Below are 26,780 nucleotides of genomic sequence, written 5' to 3' on the forward strand. Positions count from 1 at the left end.
TCCGAAAGGAAACCAAAAATACCTGGAAAAACTCAGCAGGTCTGATAGTATCAGCAGAGATGAATAGAGTGGACGTTTCGAGTCCGAATGACTCTTCAACAGAACTAAGTAAATAGAGAAATGAGGTGAAATATCAGCTGGTAGAGGGGGGTGGGACAGGTGGAGTTGGATAGGGGGCCAGTGATAGGTGGAGGCAAAGAAGAGATTGCCAAAGATGCGATGGACAAAAGGACTAAGGGGTGTTGACGGCGGTGATATTATCTAAGGAATGTGCTAATGGGGGCATAAAGGGCAGCAAGCAGGCTAGTGGCAGATGGCCCTAGTAGGGGTGGGGTGGGGGAAGGGATCTAAATGGGCTAAAATATGGAGATAAAACAAAAGATTGAAATAAATTTTAAAATAGGTGGAAAAAGAAAGATTTATAAATTATTAGTAAAAGTGGGATCGGAAAGGGGGTGGGGATGGAGGAGGGAGTTCATGATCTGAAATTGTTGAAATCAATATTCAGTCCGGAAGGCTGTAAAGTGCTTAGTCGGAAGATGAGGTGCTGTTCCTCCAGTTTGCGTTGATCTTCACTGTGGCAGTCCAAGGACGGACATGTGGGCATGAGAACAGGGTGGAGTGTTGAAATGGCAAGCGACAGGGAGGTCTGGGTCATGCTTGCGGGCAGAACGAAGGTGTTCTGCCAAGCGGTGGCCCAGTCTGCGTTTGGTCACTCCAATATACAGGAGACTGTATTAGGAGCAGCGAATGCAGTAGACTAAATTGAGGGAAGTTAAAGTGAAGCGCTGCTTCACTTGAAAGGAGTGTTTGGGCCCTTAGACGGTGAGGAGGGGGGAACTAAAGAGGCAGATGTTGCACCTTCTGTGGTTGCATGGGAAGGTGCCGTGATGTGAGGGTCGAGGTGTCGGGGGTAATGGAGGAGAGGACCAGGGTGTCCCGGAGGGAACAATTCCTACGGAATGCCGCCAGGGGGGTTGAAGGGAAGATGTGTTTGGTGGTGGCATCATGCTGGAGTTGGGGTAAATGACGGAGGATGATCCTTTGAAGGCGGAGGCTGGTGGGGTGATAAGTGTGGACAAGGGGGACCCTATCATGGTTCTGGGAGGGAGTGGAATGTGCAAGGGCGGATGTGTAGGAGATAGGCCGGAGAGGGTTGAGGACCCCGTCAACCACCATGGGTGGAAAACCTCGGTTAACGAAGAAGAAAGACATGTTAGAGGAACTGTTTTTGAAAGTGGCATCATCAGAACAGATGCGACCGAGGCGAAGGAACTGAGAGAATGGGATGGAGTCCTTACAGTAAGCGGGGTGTGAGGAGCTGTAGTCGAGGTAGCTGTGGGAGTCGGTAGGCTTGTAATGAATATTGGTGGACAGTCTATCACCAGAAATTGAAACTGAGGGGTCAAGAAAGGGAAGGAAAGTGTCAGTGATGGACCATGTGAAAATGATGGAGGGGTGGAAATTGGAAGCAAAATTAAAACATTTTTCCAGGTCCAGACGAGGTCATGAAGCGGCACCGACGCAGTCATCGATGTACCGGAGAAAGGGCAAGTGCTGGAGAATGGGATTGTAGTAGATAGGGGATTGATGACCGACACGGACACGATGGGCCAAAGGGCATCTTTCCGTGCTGTTAAACTCTATAACTCCATGACTGTGGTTTAAATGAGAAACTGGTTCGTTAATGCCTGTTGGCGATGGTAACTCAAGTCCCTGTTCGATTTCTCTCCGAACCACTGAGCAGAATCATCAGATTCCCAGGGCAACTCCTCCAAAACACATTGAGAATTGTTCGAACGCAGTCAGTTTGCTCAGCCCTCAGGCAGACTCCAACCTGTCCATAAGCAGCCAGTTGGTAATAGTGACATGCAGCATGACACTGCCTCTCAGAACTGCCCTGTCACCTCTCCAGACTGTTTCTGGGAGACACCTTTAAACAATAACATGATGAGGCCGATGTGAACCTACACCACTGGATGTCAAGACCAACACCATCACCACGCGGCTCTCACAGTTGTAATGATCAGCTCCTGTTGCAGTTTTCGATCAGACAGTGGAGGCTTATCCCGGGTTCCCTGTCAGGTTACATGCTGCTTCAGAATGTTTTCCAACTGGACACATAGGGTGAGCGACAGTGAGAATATTGGAGGGTCGGGGGTAGATTCCTCACTTGTCAGGCTGGAGTTTCGCATCCAATTCCAGACAATCCCCTTACTCGGTCTGAATCTAATTCCGGTCTCTTGATGATTCGCGCTTTTCCTTGTTCCACTATTGGAGGCCGGGCCTTCAGCTGTCAGAACCATCAGCTCTTCAATTCTTTCCCTAAAGCTCCCTGCCCTCCTTTCTCCTTTAACGATCTCTTTAAAATCTACCTCTTTGATGAAGTGTTTGGCCACCTGGTCTAATATATGGCTCGGTATCAAATGCTGCTTGTTACCTCTCCTGGAAAGCTCCTTGGTCGGGTTTACGACTGCACAGTGTTGAAATAGCCTGAATGTGGATAAACACACATTCTACTTCAATCTTAAAGTGTTCCCTGCATTTTCCTGATGTCGCCTATGTCGACAAAACAGTAATGAGTTGCACAAAATGATGAATGATTTTGATAGACTAAATAAGGAGAACATTTTTCTTAACCCAGTGACAGAAGGGTCAGTAACCACAAGACCTAGTTTTAAGGTAAATAGCCACTTGGTGGCACAGAACTTGAATGTTTCTGATAAAAAACAGGAGACATGCTGTCGAAGTTTTTTATCTTGCACTTATCAGGACAGACACACGAACGCCAAATTTCAAAGGGAACAACATTGAAAACTATGTGATAAACAGGGTGCTGATTGGCTGGCATGTGGAATCTGAATGGTTAAGGCGTTGCCATAGACAATGCACCAAGAAACAGTTAATCCAAAGCTTTTGTTTTAATTCCAAAAAAAGGCAAGTCAACTCTGATTGGTCAAACATATCAACATGCGAGTTTACGAAATAGGAGCAGAAGTCGGCCATTCAGCCCCGGAAACCTGCTCCGTCATTCAATAAGATCATGGCTGCTCTGCGTGTGTTTCGATTTTCACATTCCCATCTACCTCCGACAACCTTTGATTCTCTTACCTAACATGAAAATTTGTACCTTTGCCTTAAAAAATTTCAGTGATCCCGCCTCTACCGCTTTCTGAGACAGGGAATTCCAAAGTCACACAACGGTCTTAGAGAAAACAAATTCTCCTAATCTCTGTCCTAAAATGGCGAGCCCTAATTTTAAAACAGTGCCTCCTAGTTCTGGACTCACCCACAAGAGTGAATATCATTTCCACGTCCACCTTTTCAAGACCATCCAGGGTCTTATATGCTTCAACCAAGTCACCCCTCAATCTCCTTAACTCCAGTGGAAACAAGCCCAGTCTGTACAGCATTTCCTCATAAGCAGCCCGCTCATTGCAGTTATCAATCCAGTCAACCTCCTCTGTACCACCTCCAACCCATTTACCTGCTTCCTTAAATAAGACTAAAACTGCACACAGTGTTCGAGATGTGCTCTCATCAATACCATTTATAATTGAAGCATAACATTGTTACTTTTATGTTCAATTCCTCTCGTAACAAAGGGTAGCATTCCACGAGCCTTCACAATTATTTGCTGTACCTGCATTAACTTTCTGTGAATCGATAACTAGAACACCTAGATCCTTCGGCACATCGGAATTCTGCAGGCGTACCCCGTTAAATAATACTCCGCTTTTTTAAATCTTTGTGCCAAACCGAAAAACTTCACCATCTGCCAAATGTTTGCCCATTCATTCAACCTATCTATATCCGTCTACAATCTTCTTATGTCCTCTTCGCAACTTACCTATGTTTGTTTCTTCTGCAATTTTAACTACTATGCCTTGCCTACCCTCATCTAAGTCATTGATATAAATTGTAAAAAGTTGAGACCCCAGCACAAACCCCTGCGCGACCCCATTCGTCACATCCTGCCAAACAGAAAAAAATGTCCCATTTATGTCTACTCTTTGTTTTCTGCCAGCTGCCAATTTTCTACCCGCGCTAATCTGAACAGTGACGGTCGGCTTGAGGTAGACAGTAGCAGAGAACTCATTTAGCGGATTTCTCAAATAGCACATCGAGGAAAGGGAGCTGGTTACACTGATCATTTTCAAATGTGAATATGAGCGCGGGATGGAACACGTTAATGTCTGCAAGGAAATTCTTACTTACAGCTACATGTTGGTTGTTAATTCCCTCTGAACGAGATTGCGGAACCACATAAAGGCCCATTTTCTCCTCAGTGAAACTCCTGGAATACAATGTTAATGCGGTCAAATAAAAACCAAGCTGCGGGGTTACCAGCTCTGTCAGTTCTTTCAGATAATATTACAACAGAACTCATCAGCCTGCAACCTGAACCCACAAGCATGGGGTTGCCTGAATTGCTGTTTTGGGATAATTTCAGAGTCAGATTACATAGGCAAACATTTATAAGGCCTGTGTTTATTTTCCCCACATGTGCAGTGTGGATAAATTCTAAGCAATAACGACCCGGATTCTCAAACCTGCTCCCGATTTCAGTAAATCCCACCTTCTAGAGCACAGCTCTTCATTGTTTTCCTTACACAGCCCACATATTGGACCAAAAGCCACAAACAATGATGTTTGGCTGGGGGTTGAACCCTTCACTTCTCGCAAACCAATTCAACAAAAATTCCTAACTAAGGATCGCACTCCTAGACCAAAGAGCCAGCGGAGATGACCCGCTTCAATGAATATAGATGTTGATTGCCATCAAAGTGCTTCAGTCACCCTTTTACATTGTTATAGTGAAAAGACAGCAATGAACAATCCCAGCTCAGCTCCGGCTGTAATGCGGGGAGTGAAACACTTTGCTGCTCCACAATTTTAGTCCTGCCCAGATGTCCTGATTGTTAATTCCCCCTGAACCGGATTGCTGAAACACAAATACTAGAAAACAGCTCAAATATCGAAAAAAAAAATCAAACTATGCCATTCTGTATGTTCGTTCAGGCAAAATTGCAAGTGACTGCATTGGGCATCGTGCCTGCCTCCGCAAGGAGGGAGTTGCTGCATTTGGTGCAGTGGGATGAATTCAGAGTCCCATGACACGAGGAGGCTTTGCGTTCATTTTCTTCCCGTCCGCTGAAGTGAAGTATTCTCTGCAATGAACTTCCAGGGTGTTTAAATGTCGATCTGATTTCCGCAATTAGAATTTGAAAAAAGCAGGGCTCGTCCGGGATTTGAACCCGGGACCTCTCGCAAGTTCACACAATGAAGACCCCTAAGCGAGAATCATACCCCTAGACCAACGAGCCAGCCGGTAACGTGCCCCCGATGCAACTAAGGAATCGTTTCAATGCCACCTAGAGTCGACCAAACATCTTTGGACATCGTGATTGGGAAATCAGACATTTTGGCAATTACTCCGCATCTCAGGCAGTAACACGGACAGTGAAACCGATGTTCACGTTTCACATCGATTACTTTTGATCAACAATGGAAAAAGTTACTGTTGTCATTCGTTTTAATCCAGTGAAACGCAGGAAAAAAGCAAAAGCGGTAGCCTATGGTGTATTGGAAATCAGTAAAGATAAAAGGAGAATAAAGTTTGTGCAGTTTGGCCAGAGAGAGGGAAACATAAACTCTTAGATTTACAACAGCGCAGAATGAGGCCCGTCCTGTCCGTGAAAACGGTTCCGACTGTGCAGCCAGATGTGCAATGTTGGAAATGTCGTTTCTGTTTTTGCTCTTCACCAGAACAGGCAGTAAGATGTAACATTAATCATCATACAAACCGCGAGAGATTAAATCACAATAAAACACAGAGAGCGATAAATAACCTGAAACAACAAATCTATTGGATTGAAATGTTGAATTTCGATTGATATATCGGAAACAGCCAATTGAATTGGATCTTCGTCGTTTTATAGATCCGGAAGAGAAAAGAGAAACTGATGAAAAATGAAAAAAAAAAACCAAGAAATGAAAAGTAAAACTGCTGCCTTATTATCTGTTTCTTCACTAACCCTTCAATACCGGATAAAACAGAATGGAAATAACTGGATGAATTTAACCAAACGGATCCCGACCTGAAACGTTCACTCTGTTTGTCCCGCCACTAACGCTCCCAGTTCTGCTGTGTGTTTCCAGCTTTTTCTGTGTTTTCTTCAGATTTGCAGCATCTTCATTATTTCGCTTTTGGAATGTATGAGAAACCTCGGTGAACACTCGCCCTTCCCCCTTGCGTCGTGCCCCACTCTCGTTTTAAGTGGCCCAATGCGACCCTAACTCCGTCACCTCCACGCTGACAGATACAAGGTGGTCACGCTCTGGTTCAGTGAGATTAATGCAGAGAGCGGTTTCCAGGTCCAATGCAATCGCAAAAAGAATCGTTGATTGAAGTTGTGGGGGATTGCGGCAACTTTGAATTGTAAATTTGTGCAGCGAATTACTTTATGAGAAGGGACAATTTCAAACAGCCATTCTGAAAACCTTTCTGAAAATAAAATGATTCGGCCCCGTTTTGCTCAACTTCACAAATTAATCCAAATGTTAGTTTCTTCGACAGGGATTTAACCACAGCGCGTTTGTTAGGAGGATATTTTAACTAAATTCTCATGGAATCAGAGCAGAGGAGCTTGATGACTTGATCTGAGGGGCCTTGGAGGTGTATTTGATGTGTTTAGCTCTGAATTTTCCGTCTCTGGGTATGTTACGATTCCGTGAGTTTGCTGTTCTGTGTGGTTGAGAGGGAGGGAAGCAGGAAGATCTGTGAATAAGTTTTCCCTTTAAATATTTCACAGCTCCGCCGTCTACTTTTTTGTATTCGTTCATAGGATGTTGACATCGCTGGATAGGCCAGCATTTTTTGCCCATCCTGAATTGCCCTTGAGAAGATGGGGGTGTGCTGCCTTCTTAATCCGCTACTGTTATGACGCGGCAGATGGTGTGAGCCAAGCGGATCAAATCCACAAAGGAAACTTGATCACTCGGTCACAACGATTTGGCAATTTGTATTTTATTTCAAGGTGCGTGCCCTGAATTCAGTAGTATTATATCTACCAAGACTCTAAAGGTGTTTTCAAAACTAAATTAAACATTTATTAGCAAAATAAAATATTTCAAGTACATACATAGGTCTACAAATTACTGCTACAATAACTTGTAAATCCGCTAATTAACCTGGCTTCCAGATATACCCCCATTAAGGCAGCGTTAAAAAATAGATTTAAACTGATCCAGCCAAGTCAAACATAATACCCTGAACAGTAGAATTCAAAGTGGCTTTTGCAAGCTTAACATTATGAGAATTATTATACTGTTGTGATAGCTACAGTCAGTGTGTTGTAGTTACATCCACAGTGCTGCTTGGGAGGGAATTCCAGGATTTTGACCCAGCAACAGTGAAGGAACCACGGAAAAGTGCTATCTCAGGATAATGTGTGGCTTGGAGGTGAAATTTCAGATGCTGGCCTTCCTATGATTTTGCTGCCCTTGTCCTTCGTGGTGGTCGAGCTGCGCGTTTGGAAGGTGCTGTTGAAGAAGCCTTGGTGAGTTGCTGTAGTGCCTCTTGTACACATTGCTGCCACTGTACGTCAGTGGTGGGAAGAATGCTTGTTTATTGTGGTGAATGAGGTGCCAGTCAAGCGGGTGGCTTTGCCCTGGGTGGTATCTAGCTTCTTGAGTGCTGTTGGAGCTGCACTCATCCAGGCAAGTTGAGAGCATTCCGTCACACTCCCGACTTGTGCCTTCAAGATGGTGGAGCAGCTTTGGGGAGTTAGGAGGTGAGTTACTCAACAGAATTCGCAGCCTCTGACCTCTGATCTTGCAGCCACGGTATTCAAATGGATGGTGCCGTTCGATTCCTGGTCAATGGTAGTCCCCAGTGTATTGATAGTGGGAGATTCTGAGGCAGAACTGCCATTGAATGTCAAGAACTGATGATTAGATTACTTCTTGTCGTGGATGGTCATTTCCTAAAATTAATAGCGCAAATGTTATCTTCCACTTATCAGCCCAAGCCTGAATATTGTCTAGGTATTGCTGTATATGTCCGGACTGCTTCACTATCTGATGAATGAATGGTGCTGAACTTTGCACAACATCCTCCAACATCCCCACTTCTAACCTTATGATGGAGGGAAGTTCATTGATGAAGCAACTGAAGATTGTTGGGCCAATGGCATTCCTCTGAAGAACTCCCTCAGTGATGTCCTGCAACTGAGCTGAGTGTCCTACAGCAGCCACAACCACCTTCCTTCCTTTTAGGCCTGACTCCACCTCATGGGGAGTTGTCCAGCTGATTCCCATTCATTTCAGTTTCGCTAGGGCTCCTTGTTGCCACACTGGGTCAAATGCTGCGTTGATGTCAACGGCAGTCAATCTCACCTCACCTCTTGAGTTCAGCTCTTGTGTCCATGTGTGGACAAAGGCTGCAATGATTTCAGTAGCTGAGTGGCCGAGACGGAACCCAAACTGGGAGTCAGTGAGCAGGTTTTTGCTGGGTAAGTGCAGTAAGTGGTGATAGCACGGTCAACGACACTTTTCATCACTTTGTTCATGATGAAGAATAAACTAATGGAGCAGTATTAGGCTGGGTTGGATTTGTCCTGCTTCTTCTGGACAGAACATGCCTCGGAATTTGTGTGCACATTGACGTGTAGATGCCTCTTCTGTCTCTTTACTGAAGCAGCAAGGCTGTAGGGGGAGGGGGTGGGGGGACGGGCGGGATGCGGGGGCAGCTAGTTCTGGAGCTCAAGTCCAGCGATGTCCAACAAATCCAATTGGAGAGTCCAGGCGCAATCGGGCAGCGATTAAAATCACTTTCCGTTAAATTCACCCAGTTTTTTTTACATGTTTTAATTCAGTATTGATTGGCGACCGGATAAACAGAAAACAAGGGAGCAGCTCCATCATTTCTTGTCTTCCTTTCGACATTTTTTCCCTCCGTTCCTCTTTTCTCTCCCGGGTCTATAAAATAACGGGAATTCCAATTTACTTTCCTTTTCCATCGATGGTTCCTCATTTCTAAACGATATTTTACATTCCAATCGAATTGATTTGTTATTTCTCATTGTTTTTCCGCACGTTTTATTTTGTTGAATTCTCTCACGGTCTGGTTGATGATGAATGTTCCGTCTAACTGTCTGTTCTGGTGAAGATCAGCAGCACCATCCGCCTCGTCGGCTTGAGGCTGCACCTCGCCAATCATGTGGAATTAAATCAATTCGTACTGTCAGTTGGCATTTTAAAACATATTAAAAGACGCATTACTTCGAAAATGGCTTAATGTTTAAGGCGTCTGTGTGATGGTCATGTTGATGCGATCCAATGATTGGATCTTCCGGTTATTCCGCGATGTTTTATTTACAATGTGACGAAACATGTTGCACATGGACTTGCAGTGTTTCACATCAGCCCATTCATTAAAATCCGTGACCTGATGTGATGGAAATGTAATTTACCGACAGAAACAACATTTTCAACAAGTACCTGGTGATGTAGTTGAAGAGTTGGTTTTAATTTTCCAAAATTCTCTAGATTCGGGGAAGGCTACATTAAGTTGTAAAATACTTAATTTAACACCTGTATTCAAAAAGGCCGGGAGGCAGAAAGCAGGAAACATTTTGCCAGTTCGCTTAACATCCATCGTAGTGAAATTTTTAGAAGCTAATATTAAAAACGTTATAACAGGGCACTTAGATGAATTCAAGGCAATCAGCAGGATCAACATGGTTTTGGGAAAAGGGGAATCATTTTTAACCAGTTTGTTGAATTTCTTTACTGTGAATAAAGGGAAATATTGGATGTACTATATTTAGATTTTCAGATGGCATTTGGGTCATCGGCATTGTGGAGACTAATCGCAGACTGGGTGACCATTTTACGGAACATTGTTGCTCAGTCCGCAAGCATGACCCCGCCTTCCGGTCACTTGCCATTTCAAATCACCATCTTGCTCTCAGGCTCACATTTCCGCTGTGGCCTGCTGCAATGCTCCAGTGAAGCCCAACGCAAATGGGAGGAACAGCATCTCATCTACTGGCAAGGCAATTTACAGCCTTCAGGACTTAACATTGAGTTCAAAGACCATGAATTCTAACCACCTCCCCCTACATGGTCATCTGTTACCTGTTCTCATATTTGCCTTCGGAGAGCGCTGACCCTTGTTCTGCTGTTAACACGTTCTGTAATCATACCTTTATGCCCCATATTAGCATTTACTATAGTCTTTAACACTTCCTTTAACACTCCCCTTGTCTTGTGACCATGATATCCTTGTCAAGTCTCTGCTGAGGTCCCCACTATCCCTCACCTTCTGTTTTGCACCATTGCTCCACCCGCTCTCTTCCACAGTATAAAATCCATCACATTTCTACCTCTCTTCAGCTCTGAAGAAGAGTCAAACGGAGCCGAAACTTTTCTCTCTCCACAGATGCTGCCTGGCCTGCTGAGCTTTTGAAGAAGTTTTTATTTCAAGTTTCCAGCACCTGCAGCATTTTAGTTTCATTGTCGTGCACGATTCCTGGATTCCCAGCCATCGGAAATAGTTTCGCTCTCTGATGCTATCGCCTTAACATGACGGAAAATTTGATCAAATTACTCGTTAAATGGACAAAAGGACTTTCTTCAATGAGTGGTTTAAATGTTCCGTGGATTAATTTCTGGAATTTATGGAATAAATACAATCACATATTTATTCATATGGGACCAGTATCGGTTTTACTAGGCCGTGTAATGACCGCGTGGCCTAATGGTTAAGTCTTTTGACTTCGGTGTGCGTAATGCTATCAGAAGATTACAGGTTCGAGTCCTCCTGCGGTCGCTTTATACAGAAATCGATTGGAACTTTCTGAAAACCGTGGTCTTCCTCGTTAGTTGAAGATTCTGCTTCTTTTCCCAAACATTTCAGAGCTCTTTCTCAGAATGCAGTGTCTTGTTATTTTGTACAATCTTTGTATTTTGTTTCCAACTGGAACAAAAGGCTTTGCCTCAACCCATTTCATGGGTTTAATAAAATGCTTTGGAAAAAATTCCAATCTCTCCGTGAAGCGGCTCAAACATAAGCTAAACGCGCTGCTTTGGCGTACAACAGGGCTGGACCACAAAGTCACTGTGTTCCTCATCTTGAATCCCAGATTAATCTCCATGGACAAAAGCAAAATACTGCGGATGCTGGAAATCTGAAACCTTCGGTATGTCCGCAAGCATGACCCAGACCTCCCTGCCGCTTGCTATTTCAACACACCACCCTGCTCTCAAGCCCACATGTCGGTCCTTGGCCTGCTGCAATGTTCCAGTGAAGCTCAACGCAAACTGGAGGAACAGCACCTCATCTTCCGATTAGGCACTCTACAACCTTCCAGACTTAATGTTGCGTTCAACAAATTCAGATCATGAACTCTCTCCTCTATCCCCACCCCCTTTCCGATCCTCCTTTTTCCAAATTTATATTTTTAAAATATATTTTTATTTTCCCACCTAGTTTTAAATTTATTTCGATCAATCGTTTTATCTCCACCTTTTAGCCCATTTGGATACATTAGCCCCACCCCACCCCCGCTGGGGCTATCTGCCACTTGTTTATCCTGCTTTCTACCCTTAATGTCACCATTAGCACACTCCTTAGATAATATCAGCACCGTTAACACCACTTTTCCCTTTTGTCTATGACATCTTTGGCAATCTCTTCTTTGCCTCCACCTATCACTGGCCCTCTATCCAGCTCCACCTGTCCCACCCCCCCGTCAACCAGCTTATATTTCACCACATTTCTATATTTCTTTAGTTCTGATGAAGAGTCATTCGGACTCGAGGCGTTAATTGTGTTCCTCTCAGCAGATGCTGTCAGAGTTGCTGAGTTTTTCCAGCTATTTTTATTTTTGTTTCTAATCTCCGTGGACACGTGTTTAAATCCCGCGATGGTAGCTGATGGAATTCAAACTCAATTAGGTAGTAAATATGGAATTGTGATCTCATATTAGTAATGGCGACCATAAAACTATAGTCAATTGTTCTCAAAACAAATCAATTTCATCAAAGCGCTTGAGATACAGAAGTCTGCCGCCCTGTCGGTGTCTGGCCCGCATGTAACTCCCCACCCACAGCAATATTATTCCCTTAACTGCTCTCTGAATTAGCCGAGGAAGCCACACAGTTCAAGGGCAAATAGGGAAGAGCAAAAAAATGCTGGCCCTGCAGGCGACGCCCACATCTCATCCAAAGAAGTATAATTAAGAAATAAAGAAATTCCTGGTGGACAGAGACGGAAGGAGTGACAGGTTGGGTCTTTATTCTCTTATAACGACAAACGTTACGATCCCAGCTGATGTTACTGCTGGGTAAGTCAGATCCAGGGTGGAACTTTATATGATAGATCGTATACGTTTTTTGCTAAGAAACGTGAAGGATGGTTACTGAACAGAATCACAGGGGTCTGCTGATGAAATTTTAACACAATAATAAAACATTTATTAAGGAAGGAAAGGCAAAGTACGTTACACCGATCCTTCATCCAAACTATACCTTAACTGATATACACAAATTCATAAAGATAACAGAAACTACAAAAATATCTTATGCTCTAACGTTCGCGGCAAGTGTACAGTCCATGTAGCTGAATGAGTGAGCTGCAGTCGGACATACCACACTCCGAAACCAAGTTTCGAGGGATTTCTCATTAATCCCCCAGTTGCTCATCGGACTGTGAGGCAACTGGTCTCAATGAAACTCTGTCTTTCTGACAAGGGTTTCCAATCTTCACATTCGAAGATCTCGCTTTGGTATTCTGTCCCAAACGACGCTTTCTCTCAGATACCTTCAAGAAGGATCCACCTCCAGAGTTTCAGCCTCTCTTTCCAAGGTTCTTTTCTCCTGGATCTATCCGCACATTCAAACTTCACCTTCCACACGGACACTATCCGGTATTAGGCTCCGCCAAACAGAACAACATTGCTGCAAAGGTCCATAATAAGGGCCAACCTTTGGCTGTCTACGCAGATTTTCTGGCGTCTTGCAAGGCCCAGCTCGTTCTAAGTCTGCTCCGCGCGGCTCTGACTCTGCTCCTCAATCTTCACTGAACAGGATCTGTTTCAGATTCCTGTCCTCATCCTTCAACTTCCTGAGACCTCTTTCTGTACCAGTCCCTGGTTTGGGACTGCTCCTTTGTTTTGGGACCTACTCCATGTACCTCCTCTCTGTCCAGCTTTTTCTGGCACTTTTTTTATCAGAATGGAACTCTCTTCTCAGTCACCTGCGCCCCTTTTCACGCTGTTTTGCTTTTGGACCTTCTTTTACTTCTGCGCAGGCGCAGAAGTAACTTCTAACCTGGAAAAAAGGAAACGAATTGCGCATGTGTGCAAGGCCGTGTCTCGGCCTGAAGTCGAGAAAATGAGCCGACCAGCACATGCGCACTGCCAACAACGTCGCTAAAAGAACAACCTGCGCATGTGCGACCATTTCAGAACTAGACTATGCGACCCCTTGGGAACTGTAGTTCTCAGTCTCCGAGGGCTCGATCTCCATTTTGAAAGATAAATTTTAGCTTGTTCCTTTTTGGGTTCATCACAGGTTTCAGTTCCCTCCAGATTAAGTTTTACTTTCTGAAAAGGGGGTGGAATAATTAACTTTAAGAAGCAACGTGTACAGACTGGGTGATAATTTGAAAACCTGTTCAGTCCAAGATTATGAAAATTGAAACATAGGAACAGAAGTAAACTATTCTTCCCTCATGCCTGCCCTGCCTTTTAATGAACTCACGACTGGCCTGTATTTTAGCTCAATCTATCTCTCTCGTTCTAATTTTAATGTTGTGTACCTTTGGCCTGGCTTCCCCCCAACAGACGTCATGTTCTCTACTTATCTACCCTGTCAAATCATTGAATCATCATAAACATTTCAGGCAGATTACCCCTTAATCTTCGAATTTCAAGGCATTACAAGACTAGGTTTTGCAATCTGTCCTCACCATTTGAGTGTGGCAACACAGCTGCACCCACTTCTCACTCTTCCTCAAGTTTTGTTGTCCAGAATTCATCGCAATGATCTGAATGGGGTCTAAACAGTATCTTACATAACTGTAGAATGAGTTCAATCAGTTGTATTCTATTAGCCATGTTTTTTTCACCTTCCTGTCCAATAGCTTGTAATGATGTCTGTACATGGCTCCCTGTTCTTCCACAGATGCTACCATCTCACCACAAAAATAACACCCTGCTCTAAGTATCATATGTTTATTTCAAAGGGCCCTAAATTTAATCTTATTTTGCTAAAACTTGCTCACTCACTTAACTTATCAAGTAAATACTAAATTAAATGTGTTCCCTAATGATAATCTTGTTTTTCTGCTCCATCACCATTATTTCTTTCTGTTGCTTTCAGCTGGTGTAAATCCAGAGAATGGAAGGGAGGGAGGAAAATATCTTGCTGCCTTTCATGAATCCTATTTTATCATCATTTCAGTAAAATTTGAGTGAAAAACTGTAACTCTCAATCTCAGTGTTTTTATGGCCTGAACAGACCCGGAATCTCCAGTGAGATATTAACAAGGATAGGATTCCAGGCCTATTTGATTCAAAATGTTAGCAAACAGGAAGAATCAATTAATTGATAATATCCACAAACTAGCAACAAGGATCCAAATCAGAATGGATCATCGGTCCTTCACCTTAAACTCTCTATCACCTCGTCACCTGTCTGAGTTTCAGAACACAGTCTTATACTCTTTTTCCATCCAGGACCGTTGACAAGAAGGTTCTGAATAGGCAGGCAGGTGTGCAATGTTGGACATTCAGCTTCTGTGAGCAAAATAACCTTCCATCACATCAGGTCAAGGATTGGTTTTAATTTACAAACGTGAAACATTTCCTGACAAATTTATTTCGGACAAAAGCAAAACTCTGCTGATTATGTTGAATTTGTTCATTGGTTACCTAACATTCAGGCAATGGAAAAATATGGAATAATGTGTATAAGAAAAACATATGCCTGGGATCAATTTAAATACCTGCACTAAATCTCCCCTTAACACTCTGTTGTAAGAAGAACATCCCTAGTTGTTGTTTCTTTGTCCATCCACATCCGGAATCCCTCACCGCTGATACCATTCCAGTAAATCCCCACTGTACGCTCTCCAAGGCCTTGCCGTCTTTCCTAAAACTTGTCCCTAGCCCTCACCAGGATTTTATAATCCACATTATAATCTGATATGCCTCCAATTCTTTGAATTACGTCTATCTGCATTATTTAGATAAACTAAGATTACAATACATTTTCGATCACGATTGAGCTTTTTCAATGTTAATTTCCTAAAAGATTTAGAGGAAATAGACTTAAAATCTCTCGAAATAAACCTTCGTGAAAATCTGCAATCAATTCACGGACAACCCTCCATTCCACTTATTGCTACTTTTGTTTCCGCTAACTCTACATCTTTACCACAAAGGCCTCTTGAAACCATCTTCAAGAAAGGTTCTCACTTTTTCCATCGACAATTTGCAAATGTTTTTGTTGTTCCCATAAATCTTGTGAAAGAAGAGGCCCGAGCAGGATTGGCTGCAATGAATGTTAATAAGTCACGAGATCCAGATGTGATGCAGCTGAGGATGCTGTCGGATGCAACAGCGGACATCCTGAAGGTACTGGCCAGAATCTTCCGAACACTGTTTGTTATTTTTAATGGACAGCTACACACCACTTGTTTATTACAGGAAACAAAAATGAATAAAAGTGCATCAGAGATGAGCGGATTCTAACGTCCTACATCTCCAGATTTTTTATTTGGTAATGAACAACCCATCCTCGATGTCAGATTTTTGCATTAAGAATGAGAACCCCGCCTCCAGGGAACACAGCACCGATACCTCCAAGATCAGATTTGCAACCTTGAAACTCAGTGAAAGGCTTTCACACTCCCCTCGGGAACTATGGCAGAGTGTGTGGAGTCACCTCAGAACCCACAGCCCCGGAGTGGAAGGAAGTCAATCTCAGCCACGAGGTACCGTCTAAGACAGGAGACTAAATTCTTTTGTGAGTGTCTCTGGGTGATGAACTGATGGTGCTCGGAGCTCTCAGCTTTTACTCATTTATTTCACAGGAGTTATTCAGTTTTGACGTTGATTGGTTCTCTGGTGTCGATTCCTCGTATTCTTCGCCCGATTTTCTGTCCAATGAAGCTCTCTCAGCAGAATTCTCATTAACGCCTTGTCTTTTCCTTGCAGCGTTTCAATCACGATGTTTTTTGAACTATATTATTAAAGGCTTGCAGCAGCCAGCTTCCAGGAACAGCAATGTGATGAAGGCAGGATAATCTGTTTTGAAGTGATGTTAATTGAGGGACAAATGTTGGCTCCGACACGATGGAATAACTCCCGTGCCACTGTCCGAAATTGTGCCATGGGAATTTTACATGTGCAGGCAGATGGCACCTCAGTTTGCCATAGCATCTCAAAACTGGCAACTGTAACAGTGAAACTTTGGCTCAGCGCGGCACTGAAGTGTCAGCCAGACTTTCTGCTCAGAATTCTGGAGATATTTTGAACTCACAACCCTCTGCCTGTAAAAACTTGAGAGCAACTGACTGAATCATAGTTCACAGACTAGGGCAAAGACAGGGGACATTGTACTGAGAGCAGAAGCAGCACTAGATTGTTATTTGGAGAGGTGTTACAGTGAATGAGAGATTAACACTCACAGTTGAAAGAGGTGGACTTTTTAGCAGGGCAGGGAGAGAGAGGTTGCAGTAATTTCGATTCGAGTGTTGATATCAGAAAACGTTAGCTTTGTTTTAAAGATTGGATGTGATAAGGCGTCAGAGGCTGAGAGAAATTAATGATAACAACTCTTATCGGTCAGATCCACATAGGGAGGCAGTGATGATTTCTGATTCCCACATTTGTCCCAGGAATGGAGCAGACACCATTACAACATTGAGAAGTTCAACGAAACAAGGAGGGAACCTCTTCAATCGACTGTCTTTGAAGACAATGGGCAACATCTGCTGTGGTGTGTGAGCTTTATTCTGAGGTATGCCGACATCACATCTCCACCGACTGGAAGAGGTTATATTTTATCATCACAGGCCACGTGAGTTAATAATGCCAGAACGAGCAGTTTCTCAGTGTTTCCAACTCCTTGACCTTCTCGAAGAGTTAAATTGTTTACCACGATGTACTGTAATACCCACAGAGGGGTAACAATGATATATGACACTATCCAGTAATAAACCACATTTAAAACCGAGATCCCATCTTCCCCACTCGGAGGGATGTGAACAATCTAACCAGGCTATTTACAGCAAGAGAATAGGAGTTTTACCCAGAGTCCTGGGATCAATAATAATCCGTCATCCAGAATCACTGAAACAGGTTATCCAAATATTGATCAGGTTCCTGCCTGTGGGATCCTGCTGTGCACATTCAAGCACGAATCTCAATTACCAAGACGCCCCATCAACCCCCTTGCCCAAAATACCCACCCATTGGCTGTGAGGTTTTGGATCTTTCTGCGGTTGCAAAATGTGCTGGCGAAATGCAAGTTCCCCCTGATTCCCGCCCTCCCTCTAGCTCCCTCCCTCTTTTCCTCCGTCGCTCTCTTCCTCGTTCTGACAGATGCTGTCCCCCACAACCCCTTCCATTTTCTCTCCCGTTTCTATTCCTCCAGTCGCCAACCCTTCAGTCCCCTCAACCCCGCAATAACCTTCCTTCTCTCTAATCTCATTCCCTTTCCCTGGGATCTGTCCTCTCCTCAGGCTCCCACTGACCCCGGGCTCGGGGACTCTCAGGCCGGTCCGGGCTCTTTAACCGGCTGCATTCACAGGAAAAGTGACTTCAGTTTCCACAAAAACATCCGCTCTCTCTCAAATCCCAAAACTGAAATTCAGGCTGCCCGTTAATGTGAAGAGGCGGGTGTCCGGCTGCGGTTTCCGCTCCTGCTGTTTAATGCAGGTCGCTATAACTGGATGCCGTGAGCAGAAAGAAATTGCTGCTGTTTTTAGACATTTGTTTTAACTGAACTCACTGTCGCTCTGCTTTAAAAGGACGAGTTTGAATCTCCTGACTTATGGATAAAATAAAGTCGGGCGATTATAGTTTACACAACCAACTCCAGCTAACGGAACTAAGCAGCTATATGGACGGAAGCGGCTGCGGATTTAAACCCCATGATGGACACTTTGTGTTTTACTTCTCATACTGGGTAATGGAACAATTGCAAAAACAGTAGATACCCCACATCGCTGAAACATTGTTCCAATGTAAAATGAAAACTGAACCGGAAAATCGGAAGAGATGACTTTCATCATGGTTTTGAAATTCAACATTTCGGTGGAATCCAGACACAATGAACTTTGTGCCCAGACAAAATGTTCAAGTACAGTGAAGAGCCATGAGCCTGACGTGATTTGAACACGCAACCTTCTGATCTGGAGTCAGACGCGCTACCGTTGCGCCACAAGCCCAGCTGCAAAAAGACAGCTGTTGCTTGTCCTAGATTCACTTCCTTAGACCTTGATCATATTCAGTGCATTGAAAATCAAACAGGGATCATTAAAGGGAACATGATTTCCCCTCCCTTCCTCGTGGCCTTCTTTGCTTTCTGTGGATTTACATCACAAGGACGAGTAGCAAGAAATGCAAAGAACGTGAGAGCAAACGCACAACAATAAGCCGTGGGAGAAGTTTATTTTCAAATTTCATAAATAGTTTAAATGAGTGAGAAATACTTTGGCAGTTGGATTCACAATGAACCATAATCTGACTGAGGCCACGAATGCACGAGTTTCGTTTCGTTTTGTTTTTAATTGGTGAGATGTTGCCAACTACGGAGGAGCAGAGGCCCAAATTATACAACTGAAAGTTAGCGGACAGGTAGAAAGAAATAACGATGCAGGATTTCAAGGAATCACATCATCACACAGTGCAGAAGAGACCCTTCAGCACATCGTGTCTACACCGACACGTGAGAAACACATGACCTACCTACCTACCTAATCCCATTTACCTGCACTTGGCCCACAGACGTGAACGTTATGACGTGCCAAGTGCTCATCCTGGTACTTTTTAAAGGATGTGAGGCAACCCGCCTCCACCACCCTCCCAGGCAGCGCATTCCAGACCGTCACCACCCTTTGGGTAAAAAGGTTTTTCCTCAAATGCCCCCAAAACTTCCTGCCCCTCACCTTCAACTCATTGCCCCCTCGTGACTCACCCTTCAACTGAGGGGAACAACTGCTACCTATCCACCCTATCCATGCCCCTCAAAATCTTGTACACCTCGATCAGGTCGCCCCTCAGTCTTCTCTGCCCCAACGAAAACAACCTAAGTCTATCCAACCTCTCTTCTTAACTAAAAGGTTTCATCCCAGTCAACATCCTGGTGAATCTCCTCTGCACCCCCTCCAGTGCAATCACATCCTTCCTATAATGTGGCGACCAGAACTGCTCACAGTACTCCAGCTGTGGCCTCACCAAGGTTCTATACAACTCCAACATGACCTCCCTACTTTTTTAATCTATGCTTCGATTGATAAAAGCAAGTATCCCATATGCCTTTTTCACCACCCCACTAACATGCCCCTCCGCCTTCAAAGATTTATAGACACACACTCCAAGGCCCCTTTGTACCTCAGGGCTTCCTATTGTCATGCCGTTCATTGAATACTTCCTTGTCAAATGACTCCTACCAAAATGTAACACCTCACACTTTTCAGCGTTAAATTCCATCTGCCACTTATCTGCCCATTTGATCATCCCGCATATATCTTCCTGTAGCCTAAGACACTGAACCTCACTGTTAACCACCCGGCCAATCGATGTGTCGTCCGTAAACTTACTAATCCTACCCCCCACATAGTCATCTATGACGTTCATATACATGACGAATAATAGGGGACCCAGCACAGATTTTTGAAAGATCATTAAAGAATTATCCAGCACGGACTCGGTTGTTCACTTCAAAGAAAAAATGAAAATGCTGGAAACACTCAGCCCATCAGGCATTAACTGTGGAGAGAGATTTTTTAAAATGTTAATGTTTCAAGTTTGTGAACTTATCAGAACTTTTGTATTCGGTAAATAACAATTCGATGTCACACATCAACAATTCCCTGTTTGGGCATCAACATCCGGAATACATTCTCGGTCCCGCTCTCTGGAATCCCCCGCTCCATGTTTGGTCCCAAACTGTAAAGAGGTCAGGAGCCTTCTGGTTCCGATGAAAGTAAACTGGCGCCATCAAGTTGGGCAACACAATAAATAATATAGATGAAATCAGAGAGATTTGCATGTCGGAAGTGTGAGCTCATCAACTTAAGACCTCGGAAAGATGTATCAGACGATTGTGTATCTGGTGAGAAGCTGGTGACCCTGGAGGAACTGAGAGGCTGAGGTTCCAAATACAGAAATCACCAAGCACAATGAACAATTACCACGTTTTCTAAAGCCTATTTCAGTAACAAGAAGTAATTTATACTTTACATCGACTGCAATTTGCACGTCAATTCATGTTAAGTTGAATAAACGGCATCCGGGATCCTGTTTTTTTTTCAGTAGAAGCATCAAGTACAAAGCAAGGCAGCTGTGCAGAATCTTTAAAAAAAACATTGGTTCGGTCTCAATTGGAATATTGTGCCCAACAATGATTATCAAAATTAAAAAGATTGTAGCGACATTGGAAACATTTACAAGAATGAATTCATTGCTGAGGAACTTGAATGAGATGAATAGATTGGAAAAAAAAATGTGGCTGTTCTCAGAGAAGAGAATGTTGAGAGGAGATTAGATGGGGATTTTCAAAATCATAAGAGGTCTGGACAGAGTAATAGAGAGAAACTGTTTCCATTGTCGGGAGGCCGAGAATCAGAGCACACCGATTTAAGATGATTGGCAAGATATACACAATTGGACCTGGGGAAGAACTTCGTTTAAGACAGCGTGTGGTTAGGATCTGGAATGCTCTACCTGAGAGACAGATTCGACAATGGCTTTCAGAGGGGATTCCATAATTTTCTGAAGAGATAATTTAGAGGCTACGGAGGCATTGAATAACTGAGTTTCCCTGCAGAGAACCAGAACAGGGAACAAGGGCCAAGTGCTCACCCTCTATGCTGCCATCATTTTGTGTCTCTCTAACGCCAGGAATGAAGCGAGGGATATTTTCACGTAAAGTGATGGTGAGCATTAGTCTATCAAAAGTACTGGGAAGTTCGGAAGGAGAGAGTAACTGATCCTGCATCCCTCACCCTAATACAAGAATGTAAGATTGTGGAAATAGTCAGCAACTCAAGCAACGTCTGTGGAGAGAGAAACTGTGTTCTGTGCAGTGATAGTAGGAGCCTCGGCATCCTCAATGTGTGGGTGTAGAAGAGAGCACGTTGGGTTACTGCTGGGTCAGTGACATTTTTTGTAAGAGGCAGCGGAGGGGAAGTTTTGAGAGCTTATCGTACGGGCAGAAGTGATACCGTTTAAAGTGAACAGACAGTTTCACAATCAACACTAATGTAGTTGACAGGACAGATCCACTCAGCCGTCAGTAACTTGACAGAGGATGTCATTGTCAAACGGTTATCTAACGGATGGAAATGTTCTGCTTCACCCTGTTAAGGGTGAGCATGCTGTGGGCGACCTCATCCCCCTGTCGAAAGGGTTGCAGTGGCTGCTCCCCTATTCTTAACTGAAGTTTATTTTACTTCACTGAGGAGAAAAATGACCCACAGTGAAGACCATTTGATCATTTCATCTCTTTTAAACGCAGGAATCATGAAATCCTCCAGGCTAAAGATCTGAAATGTAGCTCAGCCATCTATTTGGTGGCTGACAGTAGAAAGCTTTTCCTGTCTAGATCGGCGATTACAGCTGGTTGGAACCTAAAGATTGCTACAATTGCTGGTAGATTATTGTTGGGCGTGAGCATTAAAGGTTAAGAGACTAGAGCTGGCAGATCGATTTGATGTAGAAATCAGTCATGATCTAAATGAAAGGTGGAACTGATTGGAGGAGCTGAATGTCTTCATATTGATTCGCTGCAATGAAATGCACCTCAGTGTTCAGGGTGACCAACGTGTACTGGCTGTTCTATTGTGACAACGGATGAAAAGCCAATTGTCCGAAAGTGAGAAGATGCAATTTGATGTTTTTTCACCCTCTTCTGTTTAATAGCAACATTCGGAATACTTCCCCGGTGCCGCTCTCTGTAATCAGCCGCTCCGTGTTTGGACCAAAGCTGTAATGAGGGCAGGAGCCTCCTGGTTCTTGCGGAAGTAAACTGGCGGCATCAAGTTGGGCGAAGCTGTAGATAATGCAGCTGCGATCAAATAGGTTTCCATGTAGGAAATGTGAAATTGTTCACTTAAGGCCTAAAGAAGATGCATCAGATTATTTTTGTGTCTGGGTCTGTTCCCCTTAGAGAAGGGGATGCTGAGAGGAATGTACTGAGCGGTGATCATCTGAAAGCCTGTTTGCTGCTAGATGAGGAATTTGGGAACATAGGAAGATAAGTATACTGTTCTTCCATCAATCGTGTTCAACTCATGACTGGTCCCTATTTTCACTTCATCTATCCACTGTGGTTTCACAACACTTTAATATCTTACATCTTAATAATAATAATAAAAACTTGTACCCAGTTTCAGTATCGAAAACTTTCAGCTGATCCTAAGCTTCAGTAGCAATTTTCAGAAGGTTCCACATTTTTACGAAATTTTGTGTGAAGAAGTGTTTCCTGACGTTACCCTTGAACGGCTTAGCTGAAATTGAATGTTATGTCCTCTTGTTTTGGATTCCCCAAAACAGGGAAAAATGTTTTCTGTATCTAAGCTATCAAGTCCCTTAATCACCTCACATGCCTCAATTCGACAACCTGAACAAAACAAAGGCAGGAACCTGGGTTTTATAAATAGAAGCGTCGAGTACAAAAGCAAGCCATCAATGGAGAATCTTTATAAACATTGAAGTAGAAAGAGACTGGAGGCGACTGACATGGACACAGCTGGATGAATGGCCTCCTCCTGTACTATAACCATTCTATGATGCTACGATTCCAACCTACCCCAATTCTTTTAGCCTTTTAGAAACATAGAGGAAGGAGTAGGCCATTCGGCCTTTCGAACCAGCTCCGCCATTCAATATCGTCATGGCTGATTCTCTATCTCAACGCCGCACTCTCACTCTGTCCCCATGCCCCTTGATGCCTTTCGAGTTTAGAAATCCATTTCTTTCATAAACATATTCACTGACGTGGCCTCTGTGGTAGAGAATTCCACAGCTTTACCACCATCTGAGTGAAGACGTTTCTCCTCATCTCAGTCCTAAATGGCCTACCCCATATCATGAGATTCTTACCCCTTGTTCTGGACCTCCTAGCAAGGAGAAATATCAACTATACATCCAGTCTGTCCAGCCCTGTCAGAAATGTTTCTGTTTCAATGAGATCCTCCCTTATTCTTCTAAACTCCAGTGAATACAGGGCTAGTCGGCCCAATTTTTCATCATATGACAATCCTGCCATCCCCAGAATCAGTCTGGTGAACTTTCGGTGCACTCCCGCTATGGCAAGTACATCCTTTCTTCGGTAAGGAGACCAAAACTGCACACAATACTCCAGGAGTGGCCTCACCAAGGCCCTGGACTGCTGCAGCAAGACACCCTTTCTACTGTGCTCAAGAGACTTTGCAATGAAGGCCAATATACCATGTGCTTTCTTAATTGCTTGCTGGATCTGCGTGCTTGTTTTCAGTGTTTGGTGTACAAGGCCACCCAGGTCCATTTGAACATCAACATTTGCCAATGTATCAACATTGAAATAAAACTCTGCCATTGTGTTTATCCTACCAAAGTGGATAACTTCAACACTTTTCCACCTTATACTGCATCTACCATGTATTTTGTCACTTACTCAACTTCCATAAATCGCCTTAAAGTCTCTTAACATCCTCCTCACCACTTACATTTCGACGAAGTTCATTGTCAGATAACATGGAAATATTACATTTGATTCCCTCATCCAAGTCAATGAAATAAGTTGTGAAAAAGTGGGACCCAAGCACTGATCCATGTGGTACCCTACTTGTCACTGTCTGCCAGTCCGAAAAATACCCATTTGTTCCTACTCTCTGTTTCCTGTCTGCCAACCAATTCTCAATCCACACCAATATATTACCCCAATCCCATGTGCTTAAATTTTGCACACAGACCTCTTAATTGCACACGAAGTGGTTGATAAAAGCGACAACGAAGGTGGGATTCGAACCCACGCGTGCAAAGCACAATGGATTAGCAGTCCATCGCCTTAACCTCTCGGCCACCTCGTCACGCGGCTTCGATCTATTAAACCTCCTTCTATGCTTTTTGCATTCATGATCTGTTGGAATAAATGATTCTCTTTCGTACAGGTCCTGAATATTCGGCCAGGTGTCTAAAGATGGAAATGTATTTTCTGTCAATAAAATGCATTTCCACCACATCAGATCAGATGCTGTTGTAAATGGACTGATGTGAATCGTTTCAACACTTCAACCTGATATCCAACATGTTTCTGCACAGTGTGAAAACCCACCGCGGAAAGACCGGAACATACAAGCATTTGGCAGCAAGAAGAAACCCTTCCCAGCTCACTGTCAGTGCCCGATCACAGCTAAAGTGTGGGAAATGAAAATAAATCTTTGGAGATCCCAGCTCTGCTTGGCCTTTCAGTCAAGATTTTCACTGAGTTCAATCAGCCTCCCACCTGAATCCAGAAGTAGACAGTTCCCTTATTTGATGCATTCGGATAATTTCAGAGTCCCATAACACTGAGAAACGTTCTTTAAACCCTGTGTTCATTTTCTTCACGTGTGTTGAGGTGATGGATTCTCTGCAATGACTTCCCGGGTGTTCAAACTTGGTCCTGTTTTCCGGAACGGCCACCACCACGAGCGCGAAAAAATACGGCATTAAAATGCTTGCTGGGCTCGTCCTGGAGATGAAAGCGGGACCTCTTGCATTCGAACTCATTGAAAAGCCCAAAGGGAGAATCGAAGCCCAAGAACAACGAGCCACCTGCACGATAAACTGCTCTCAATGGATCCTTCCATTGCCACCCACAGTGTATCAACCAAAAGCGAATTCCTGTTAATGCTGGAAATCTTTTAGAATGTATTGGAACCCCCGGGGACGACTCCAACCAGTGGAGAGTTTCCCGCCTCATTTCTATTGACTTCAGTTTTGCGAGTGTTCCTTGATGCCACACTCGGTCAAAAGCTTCTTTGGACTCAAGCGCAGTCACTTGCACCTCAGGTATTAAGTTCAGCTGCTTCCTCCATGTTTGGACCAAGGCTGCAATGAGGTCAGGAGCTGAGTAACCCTGGCAGATACCAAACTGAGCTTCAGTGAGCAGGTTATTGCTGAGTAAGTGCCACTTGATCGTACTGTCGAAGAAATTTCCACCCACTTTCTTGATGAACGAGAGGAGACTGATCGGGCGGTTTTCGCCGGTTGGGTTTTCCTGTTTTTTGTGGACAAGACAGACCTAAGCAATTTTTCTCATTGTCTGGTAGATGCCAGTACTGGAACAGTTTGGCGAGCAGCGAGGCTATTTCTGGAGCACAGGTTTTCAGTGCTGCTGCACGAATGGTGTCAGGGCCCAAAGCCTTTGCAGTTACCCGTGCCTTCAGCCATATCTTGACTTCACTTGGAGTGAATGGAGTTGGCTGAAGACTGACATCTGTGGTACAATTCCCCAACTTTGTGCAAAAGCGGAACTGAGGGAATCACATTTGTGGCTCTATGAAACTCACCAGCTAAGCAGTGAAAGGTGACATTATTTATCACAAGCGGGTCCCATTAATTCAGATAAAGGTTTGCTGCAAAAGTAACCATGACCATGTGCGATACACACACGGTTTTCTGATCTACAGTTAGATCTGCACCCGCTGTGACGCTTGCATACCCGTCAGTTGAGAAGCTGGAGGCGCTATCTGGTTGAGGTAATTGAGATGATTAATAGGTTTTAATGTGGAGATACAATTTCCTCTTTTGGGGGAATACAGAACAAATGTATGTAACCCTAAACTTAGAGTTAAGACATTTAACGGTGACGTCAGCAAACAATTCACTCAAAGGATGAAGAAGGCTGTTTGTCGGACAATTCCAGTGTAGCGATTGGCCGAGAGCTTATGACAATGAACTGATGCTTAGTTGGGCTTTGGACCCCTTCTTTGTCAAGAAAAAAATCGAAATCTGGAGGGAACTGAAAAGATGTGATGGCTGTCCTTTGTCATTATGGGATCATGTTCTCTAATGTAAGTGGAGGACAGTCGGTGACTGTAAAACTGGTATCCTGGTCGCTGTTTAAATTCTGGCTCGAAGCATCATTTCCGTCAGCTGAAATAGTTCAGTTGGGAGAGCGTTAAACTAATGATCTAAAGGTCACTTGTTCAATACTATGTTCGGCAAAGAGTTGCCAGTCGAGACGCCTGAGCATCTCCGGTTTCGTGTTTCCCGGTTGCTGAATGAGGGTGTCTGTCTCTTTTGGGGAGACGCAGTCCCATTTCTGAGGGCAGCGGATACTTGCCCTCCCCTCTCTGTGCCCGCTGGTCCACGTTACTGAAATAAAGATCGGTTTAACTTTTAAAAAAATATGAAAAAGCGCTGGGAAACTCATCCCCCAATAAACTATCATAACCAACCTGCAACTCTCAGGTGGCGCAGAGGTCGATAGATCGAACCCATCCTCTGCCATTTATATTGGCACAGCAAAAATTAGTCCCTAGGAAGAAGAAGCATACGAAAGGAAGGATG

At 43.9% G+C, this 26,780-nt stretch overlaps 1 protein-coding gene and 3 non-coding genes across 5 annotated transcripts in view; 1 reads left to right on the forward strand and 3 right to left on the reverse strand.

Annotated features, from left to right (window-relative positions):
* The window catches only part of LOC144670298 (uncharacterized), a 940,207-nt gene that overhangs the window by 325,242 nt on the left and 588,185 nt on the right, over positions 1-26,780 (forward strand). The gene's annotated exons all lie outside the window — the stretch shown is intronic.
* Positions 5,238-5,327, reverse strand: trnap-agg (transfer RNA proline (anticodon AGG)). Its single transcript is given in 2 exon segments — positions 5,238-5,273; positions 5,292-5,327. It is a non-coding gene; the product is annotated as a tRNA-Pro (tRNA).
* trnaw-cca (transfer RNA tryptophan (anticodon CCA)) lies at positions 18,395-18,466 on the reverse strand. The gene has a single exon. It is a non-coding gene; the product is annotated as a tRNA-Trp (tRNA).
* On the reverse strand, positions 24,232-24,313 carry trnas-gcu (transfer RNA serine (anticodon GCU)). Its single transcript has one exon. It is a non-coding gene; the product is annotated as a tRNA-Ser (tRNA).

The sequence above is a fragment of the Cetorhinus maximus genome, chromosome 31 (assembly GCF_964194155.1).
Source record: "Cetorhinus maximus chromosome 31, sCetMax3.hap1.1, whole genome shotgun sequence".
NCBI lineage: Eukaryota > Metazoa > Chordata > Chondrichthyes > Lamniformes > Cetorhinidae > Cetorhinus > Cetorhinus maximus.